The sequence below is a fragment of the Miniopterus natalensis genome, chromosome 9 (genome assembly GCF_054644295.1).
Source record: "Miniopterus natalensis isolate mMinNat1 chromosome 9, mMinNat1.hap1, whole genome shotgun sequence".
In the NCBI taxonomy this organism is placed as follows: Eukaryota; Metazoa; Chordata; class Mammalia; order Chiroptera; family Miniopteridae; genus Miniopterus; species Miniopterus natalensis.
The window spans coordinates 49,771,461-49,781,301 of record NC_142089.1 but is presented as its reverse complement, the minus strand read 5'-3'; the positions used below and the strand labels follow the sequence as shown (position 1 = coordinate 49,781,301).

The 9,841-nt window shown below is 34.5% G+C and overlaps 1 pseudogene; it reads left to right on the top strand.

The window, feature by feature from the left end:
- Positions 1–894: 894 nt before the first annotated feature.
- On the top strand, positions 895–5,938 carry LOC148092459 (ubiquitin-conjugating enzyme E2 variant 1-like; annotated as a pseudogene).
- The last annotated feature ends 3,903 nt before the right edge of the window (positions 5,939–9,841 follow it).

Here is a 9,841-nt window from a genome sequence, read left to right as displayed (position 1 = left end):
TATTTTTGGGGGAATACCACACAATTTAATCCACAACAGCCATAATAGTTTAATCATTATTTTAAATCTAAGGTGTGGGGTGGGGCAAGGAAAAAGGGATTGGGGGAGGGGTAGTGGAGAAGACTTCTGTAATACTTTCAACAATAAGGATAAATTAAAAAAAACATATTATTAAAGAAATAGTAGACATAGACAATTAAATTGAATATGCTATCTGAATAGCAAATCTAGTATACATTTACATCATTGTTCATTAGAAATTCAAGTATCATTTCTTATTGAAATTTTAAAGATAATTTTAGGTTAATATTTTAAAATTATTTTTAAAAATTAAATGTGTGAAACAAACAAAAAAAATTTTAAATTGCTCACTGTTGACTAACCTGTTCAGTGTTTGAAAATGATATATCCTTGTCAGGCTACCTGACAATAAAAACAGAGTTTGTAAGTGGAATCTTACTGAAAATGCTGCACCTGAGAGCTAATTAGTGTGTTGGCAAAGCTGTCAGTTAAGACTTTATATATATACACATATATAAAATCAGCGGAAAATAAATGAGAGTAGATTTTGGAGATATATGAATACAATTTGGTGTCACAGGTACTCGTATATATATATATGGCCCTTATCTCATGTTTTTGAGGAACTAATAAAAGCTGTTGCTTTAATTTGCTACTTGAGAAATGCAGATAAAATGTGCTCATATAAAATAATTCATTCTTTTATTTAACTATAAATATATGCCTAGTTATAACAACTAGTATAGGTATGTACATAAAATGTGAAGTCTATTCAGAGCACACAGGCTCCGCTTGATTACTCTACCTTAAAGGACTTATAAAGCAGATTTCAATTCCTTGATTGGCAAAGGTGTTGAACATGAGGAAGGGAAGATGGAGCTTGTGGAGCTGAGTAATGGCAGATATTTTCCCTTGCTAGCTGAATGCCTCAGATTTCAGCACATGGAATCACTAACAAATGCAAAAAGATCTTGAGGATGCAGCTAAGACCGCTCCCAACTGAACTTTTAATCACAAGTCTTATTCAGTGATTACTGCTAGCCTTTCACTTTGCATACATTTTTAAACCAAAAACTCTATGAAATAGTAATATCCCTGGTGTAAGAAAGAAAAACCTTACTTAGAGAAGATAAGAAATTTATTCAAGGTCTGAAGTGAGTAGTAATTTTAATTCAAGTTCTCACATGCTTCTTTTAAACTGGCCTATGTTTAGTTTCTAGCACTTTGCTCCTACAAGATGTAGAAACTTTATGCACTCTGACTAGGCAAATTCTTATTTTTTCTCCAATTTTCAGCTAAACTGTATCCCTAATTATACCCATGAAAGCCTTAATGACAGTTAGTAAACCATAGTGTGGTAGATAGAATAATGCCCCCACCCCAAAGGCATCCACATTCTATTTCTCAGAAACTGTAAATATATTATCTTACATAGCAAAAATTATTTTCAAATGTGTTAGGTTAAGGATCTTTAAATGGAAGTTTGCTATCCTGGTCAACCCAAGACATAAATGTCCTTATAAGAGGAAAGTGGGAAGGTCAGGGAGAGGGGAGTGTGACAATAGAAGCAGAGGTCGGGATGCTAAGTTTTGAAGATGGAGATAGACATCATAAGCCAAGTATTGCAGGCGACCCCTGGAAGCTGGAAGCAGATTCTCTTCTAAAGCCTACAGAAGGAATTCAACTAAATTGGTACCTTGATTTTAGCTCATAAGAGGTATTTTGAACTCTGACCTCCAAAACTGTAAAATAATACATTGTAGTGTTTTAGGCCACTAGTCTTGTGGTAATTTGTTACATCAGCAATAGGTAACTAATACACATAGCTCATCAAAATCTCAACTGATACCTTAAGGCTTAACTTACTGTCCTCCATCCTCAAAATGTCATCATAAATAAAATTAGAACATAGTAGTGAGGTCAAGATTCAGAAGCAAGGTTTTGTGAAGAAATGGACCATTCCTAAAAACACAATCTGTCCAAACCCACAGAGGAAGAAATAGATGACCTGAGTAGGCCTATATCTATTAAAGTTGAATCAATAATTGATAACCTTCCAAAATAGAAAGGACCAAGCCCAGGTGGGTTTACTGGTGAATTCTACCAAACATTTAAACAAGAAATTATACAAATTCTCAATAATCTCTTGTAGAGAACAGGATTTCTTATTTTTGTAGGATAGGAAGCAGAGGAAATACTTTCTAACACATTCTATAAGGCCAGTATTGTCCTAATACCAAAACTAGGCAAAAAAATGACAGAAAAGGAACTACAGACCAATATTTCTCATGAATATTGACACAAACATTCTCAACAAAATATTAGCAAATCAAATCCATAGGTATACAGATGGAGAGGGAGAAATAAAATTGTCTTTTTTTCACAGGTGAAATTATCATCTATGTAGAAAATGTGAAAGAATTGCCAAAAAAAATCTCCCGGAAGTAATAAGGGAGTACAGCAAAGTTGTGGGATACAAGATTAACATACAGAAGTCAGTTGCTTTTCTACATACCAACAATAAAGAAGTGGTATTTGAAATTCAATATGAATAACATTACATTAGCCCCACCCCACAATGAAATACCTAGGTATAAATTTAACAAAATAGGTACAAAATTTATATGAGGAAAACTACCAACCTCTGATGAAAAAAATCAGAGAACAAAATTAATGGAGGCATATTCCATATTCATATATAAAAAGACTGAATGTTGTTAAAGTGTCATTTCTTCCCACACTGATTTATTTATTCAATCAAATCCCAATCAAAATTCTAGAAAGTTACTTTATGGATATTGTCAAACCGATTCTAAGGTTTATATGAAGAGGCAAAAGATCCACAATGCCCAATAAACATAGAAGGAGAGCAAATTTGGAAGGCTGACACTACTCAACTTCAAGACTTACTATAAAACCACAGTAATCAAGACAATGTGGTACCAGTGGAAGAATAGACAGATTGATATAACTGCATAGGACAGTGAAAATACTCTGTATAGTATTATAATGTAGATACATGTCGTTACATGTTTTTCCATGCCCATAGAATGTACAATACCCAGAGTGAACCATAATATAAACTGTGGATGCTAGGTGATAATGGTGTGTTGATATTGGTTTACTGATTGTAACAAATGCTCCACGGTGGTGGAGGGTGTTGAGGGGGTGGGGGGGTGCATGTCTGGGTTCAGGGAGTGCCTTGGAAATCTCTGTACCTTCCTCTTGATTTTGCTGTGAATCTAAAATTACTCTAAAAATTAAGTGTTTAAATGCACACATACACACATCATGCAATTCTACTTATATAAAATTCCAAACTATTCTGTGACATTGCAAAATGATTTTAGTTACCTTTTGTGAAGAGGACTGGGACAGTACTTAGGAAGGGTCACAAGTGATTTTCTTGGGCACAGGTTATAGTTTATTTGTTGATCTTATGGTAGTTTATTGAGGTTGTTCATCTTGTGATGATGAGGCTATACCTATAGAATGTTTGCACTTCAATAAAAAATGAATAAATCTCTGGCCCAGAGTCCCTCCTTTTATTTTACTCTCTCCAAGTGGAAACTATTATTTAATTTCAGTTCTTGATAATACCCTAAGAACTCATGCTTTAAATTTAGAATGTGGCTACACAGGGTGGAAAGCTGTGAGTGAGAGATCCATGCTGAAATCAAGATCACAGTATATAAAATAAATATAAAGGAACTAACTGATTGTTATCTTGGGCCAAAAATCAATGTATACATAGGAAAATGTACCTATTTTAATTTCCAGGGAATCTGGAAAATGTGGCATCACAGGCAATATAAGGTACACAGGATATTACTTACCACAGTTGCATTCCCACTACAATAATTTTTATTGAAGAACATGAGTTTATACCATTTCTTTTGGAAAAAGAGTTTAATTGTAATGAGACAAAATAATGTTAGTATTCATTTGACTGTGTGAACATTTAATATTGACCATACAAAATTTTCAGTGGGGATTTCAAATGTGATTATGTTAGGGAACTTTAAGTGCAATAAATTTAATTAAATGAAAGTTCCCTGTTTTACTAGCAAAAACCAAGTTTTCTTCATCTTCACCACATACTTAGTAGTGTTAATGTTCTTTTCTTATGGCTACAAATAATCTTCATAAAAACTTGATAAAATGCCTCATCGTAGTCAGTCTAAAGCTGACACTTATGTAACTAGCATGGCTCTGTGCCTTTTAATGACTCATTTTAATGGAAAATAATCATTCTTTGAAACTTCCTGGAGAAAGTACAAAATATTTTCTAATATATGGAGAGAGAAATCTATGCAAGACTTATTAAAGGGGGGGAATAAAAGGACTCTTGAAAATGTTCACCTCTGAAGATGTCTATTTACTGTCTGACATTTTCTTGACAGTAAGTTATTGAGATATAATGTGGAAACTTGGCAAAGGATACATGCATATTTTTTCTAAACTGTTGTTTATTGAACTTCACACTTTGTGTCAAACAGCTAGAGGCTAGAGGAAGGTTATACAGCCTTAACAAAGACTGATCTGATGTGACCTTGACTTTTAGGCTCTATCAAATAGCAAAATAATGAGTTATTATGGGCAATAGAGGAGAATAGTGGTTATTAAAATGACAGACATTCCTTTTATTTCACCTACAAGACCTTTCATTCTAAAAAGCATTTTGCCACACACAGCAAGAAGTTTTATGGAGAAAGAAATCATGGGACCTGACCATGTTTATTAAAGTGTAGTCCTGAGGTATGTCTAAAGGGTAAAGCATGAATGGAGATTTTAAATATTTATTTAAGACCCTCACATTTTCCCACAGTTGCTTCTTGCTTACAATACACCTGGAATTCCCTTAAAGCTTCCATCAGGGGCTATTAGCAACCAGCCACTGTGATCAACGGTAGCCCATCTGTGTTTATAAGCTCATGGAGCAGGAACTCAAAAGCATTTGCTCTCACCTAGGTCCCTTTCTCAAACTTTGCCATTAACCTAATTTTCCATCGTCATTTACTGTCATGACTCTAACCCAGTGCAATATGACTGTGCACTTATCTTTTTAAATACTATCTGTAAAACTTATGTAACTTAGATTTTTACTTATATGTAAGAAAACAAATGATCTTAGGTCACATGTTTGGATTATAAGTGAGGCAAAGTTTGTCTGATTCCAGAGCCAAAGTTAATTTACTACATGACTCTCATGCCATTTTCCTTTAGCAGAATTAAAATATAAATAAATAAATAAATAAATAAATAAATAAATAAATATAAATAAATAAATAAAACCTCTTACCTACTGCTAATAGTACACATCATTTATGTTCCTTTTGTGATCAGTGGCATGTAATCTGTGACATGGTTAATCTGAGTACCATCCAACTTGAGGAATGGATTAAACTAAGTGCTTTCAGTGGTCACAAAATCATTATTCAGTTAATACATTAAAAATAAATAAATAATCCAACCTTTGAAGACAGTGACTCAAGATGGCAACCAGTATGGTATTGGGAGTAAAATACCTCATGTTGGAAGAATTTAAAGGAGGCCAGAAAAAGAATAGGAGATGGCCAGGTTAGTTGGGGTCTAGAAGATGACAGAAATGGCTTAAGATGTAAAGGGATGCCGATTTGTCCTTCAAGAAAAAAATGTGAAAACTGAATATGTAGTCTTAACTAAAATGTGGACCTAAATACTCAGAAGCATCCCCCTTAAAAGTTTTATAACAATAATTAATATGAATGGAGTTAATAGTTCTAATGGAGTGGTAAAATCAAGAGCTATATCAGTGCTAGCAAAAAAACAGAATTTGTATAGCATCAAAGTTGTCCAAGATATTAAGCACCTAATAGTGTGGAAAGAACATATGAAACCCCCTTGGCCACCTGAAGGATAGTGTTACAGATATTAATCAAAAAGAAAAAACACAGGCCTTCCCCTTCCCCTCTATTTGATTTAAGCTATCTTCAAGTTAAAGTAGTAAATCTTCTAGATGCATCTTATAGACCTTAAAACACTGGAAAAAACACTCCCATTTGAAGCAATATATCTTAAAATATTATGAATGATGCTAATGTTTTATACATTTGAAATATATAAGCTGTACTATAACAACTCTGTTGAGTATAACCACTGACCACTTAGTTGAAATTCTAGGATCAAGGAAATATATTTAAATTGGTTTTTAAGTGATAACAGATGAGGAATATCTAACTCAAATGTAAAAAAACATCATATACTCACCTTGCTGATAATTATATGGTCTGGAGTCTCTGCCTTCTCTCCCATCACCTTCCCCTGCCTCCCTGCCCATCTCCTTCCCTGAAACAGCCCTACAGATTGGGGTGGCTTTTAGAGGTGAAGGTTTCAGGTCACAACCTGTGGGACCACTGTTGGGTGTGGGGGGTGATTTATTGTTCCTTTGGGCTCTTTTCTATTTAAGTTTTACTCTGTGATTACCCTCAGAGCTATTGTCCTTTGACCACTCCCCTCAATACCACCCTTACCTGAGGGGTAGATTGTAAACCCCATGCTTCCCTCTGAAACCGGCCTTTGGTGAGGAATTCGCCTTTGGTGAGGAATTCGGGGCTTTTCCCATCTCTTCTCTCCCCAGTCTTTCTGGAGGAGTCAGCTTTTCTTTTTTCTCCTCAAGCTCCTTTTTGCACTGTCACTTCCCAACACATTTTGTGATACATCCTCACTTTAACCAGAGGCCATCAGTGAAGGCTGGAAATAGTCTCTGACTTCCTTCATTTAGTTTTGGAACCACATTTAATTACTCTCCATAAGCTTGCAAAATAAATATTAGGTCATTAGCCCTGCCATGCTCTTCTGTCTCTATTAGCTGAGGCATTTTTTAATTATTATTATTATTTTTAAGCTCAGGTTTTGATGTGTTGAAAAGATTAGTCAGGGTTACTCAGATGAGCCAGCTGTAAAAGTCCTTGGTGGTTACACATGGGAAAAGGCCACATGAAAAAACTTACATACAACCCCTGTAAATAAATTTTCTTGTCTGGTAATTGCTTTCACTTTTAAAAATTGAAGAAGTTTTAAGTTTTTACATTTTAAGTTCTTATTAAGAAGTTTTAAACAATGAGGCTCTCATTTGGTCATCTTTGAAATCCATTTGGGTCTAGTTTGGAATCTGACAATGGGAATAAAAGGGCCCTTGAGTTCAGTATACGCTACTGTTTTTCTGATTTTCAGTTGGTATTTAAGAAAGAACTGTGCAGGGTTGATCCCCAAAATTGGAAGACTTGACTTCCTTTCAAATTACTGTATATTTCCACTTTATTGATAAGAACTACTAAATGCTGAAAATGTGGATGCATACTGAAATAAAAGCAACTCATTGTGTTCTAATATATGCATATATGCATATGCACATACATACATACATACATACATACTTACACACACACACACATACATATTATGCCCTCAGTTACTGGCACATATCTCCTACAACCCTTTTAATTTCCTGAGTTATAACAGAGATAGGGTGTATTCTGTTCTAAGGAGGTGACTCTTGGCACAACCCTAGATATTTTCAGGATGAAGATGGTCACCAGAAAGACCAAGCCTTGATTAGAAGCTTTGAATTTTCAGTCTCACCCACCAATCTCCTGGGAGGGAAGAGGGACTAGAGGTTAGCCAGTCACTGATGGGCAATGATGTAAGCAATTATTCCTATGTAATGAAACCTCCATAAAAATCCCTCAACGATGGGGTCTGGGGAGCTCCTAGGTTGACTAACACATTCATGTGCCAGGAGGAATGGCTCACCTGAACTCATGGAAACAGAAGCTTTTCCTCTAAGGGATCCTTCTGAACTTTGCCATATGTAAATCTTCAGCTTTCTGTCCTTTGGTAAATTTTATGATAAACTGGTAAGCAAAAGTAAAGTGTCTTTCTGAGTTCTGTGAACCATATCAACAAATTTTTGAAGGGAGTTGTAGATACCTTGATTTATAGCTAGTCAGTCAGAAATACAGGTGACCAGATACTTGCTATTGCTATCAGAAGAGAGGCCAGTCTTGTGGGAGTGAGCCCTAAACTGGTGGAGTCATGCCAACTCCAGGTAATTAGTGTTAGAAATGAATTGAATTGTAAGGCCCTTAGATTGTATAAGAGAATTGGGGACTTGGAGAGTTATGTTTGGTATCAGGAGGTAAAATTAAAAACTCACAAATAAATGAATAAATAATCATTTCAGGCACACAATTATTCAAAATCTTAATCTCTATGTGTTTATTTAATGAACAGTACTTTTCATCTTTAAGCCTTGATTTTATATTTGCATAAGCTTTTACTAATTAGAGACTAAAATACTATATTTGGCAATGAGTATGTTGGTCCTTTTTAATAGGAAATATGAACTTATAGCAGAAGTAATCCAGTCTATAAAAGTAATAAATGGCAATGTCTTTAAATACATCAGTAAAGAGTCAACTGATCAGCCAATCCCAATATTTAATAATTTTAGAATTTCTATGGAAATTTTCAATACTTTAAGAAAAATGTGTTTTAAGTTTTGGGCACAACTGAGATGCAAGAAAGTTGTAGGTTTAATGGTAGTGTTTCAAAAGGTTCCTGAAGTTGTGGAAAACAGAAACAAAATGAGTTGTGGGAATACAACTGACAAGCTATAAATAAGTAATTGTATTTTTCACATTTTGATCTACAAAAGTTTTGTTGTCCTTTTTCTCAGCCAGAGCACACTTTACGACTTATTGTATTTTATATTGACTTTGAGTAGTTTGTTCTGGTGAGTTTACACTTAAAAAAAATACATATGCTCTACTACTGGTTTTTCCAAACCAATTAATCAACAAAATTCATGTGGAAGAGGGGCTATGGGTCATCTAAATAAGGAGATACATTTTAAAATTTTGAGAAAATGTTCCGGATCTGAAGGACTTCTCCTTCAGAGCATCTATCATTTCACAAATCCGTTCAGATAGAAGACATTTAATGACGCTGACAACGGGTCCTTCATGTAGCTCACTGTTTGTAGGGCTTTGCTTTCTTGTCAGAACCAATCAATGGCCTTCAGAACAAAAACTCAGCAGTAGTGAAACAGAAAGAGAGAAGGGGTGTTTTGTGGTCCAGGATGCATTTCAATAATCTGAAACTCTGACAGATGAGGAATTTAAGCTGCTCAGTATAATTCTACAAATGAGGTGTGTGAGAGGGGTTTTCATGAAAATAAGTACCATTTCGCACAGGCTTATGTGTCCTCATGTGTTCTCTGACGCTCATTAACAGACTGGCAAAGTGTAAAACTTTATCTACAAGTTTTTCACACTCACTCCCTATATGTTTATGTTTATGTAATATATGAATTTCACCAGGAAAACATCTTGAAAGAGTATTTGAACTGAAAAGTATATTCATAACATGAATTAAACAAGAGTTCTGTTTGATCTTTCCTTGAGAGAAGTGCATTTACATTTTCAAATGTGATCATTTATTCAAGTGCCATAGTTTGTGTTAGACATTGCAGAGATGATCACGCCAGCTTGTAGGGACGCTGGCTTTGGCTACAAGTGAATAGATTCACAAATGAGTCTTAGGGTACATATTTATTATTCAATGAATCTTTTAATTCTTTTTAAATGTTGTAATTATCAAAAACATGATTTGATGAATATCTCCAGGGCTTATAATAAAATAAGTGAAAATTCATTATTTAGAATGTCTAGGTTAATACCATCAGCATGCTACTTGAATCATTTTAAATGCAATATCCATGATCAGATCCCTCGTGTGGCTTCTTTTATTCTTATTATTTCCAACATACTTGTATTAC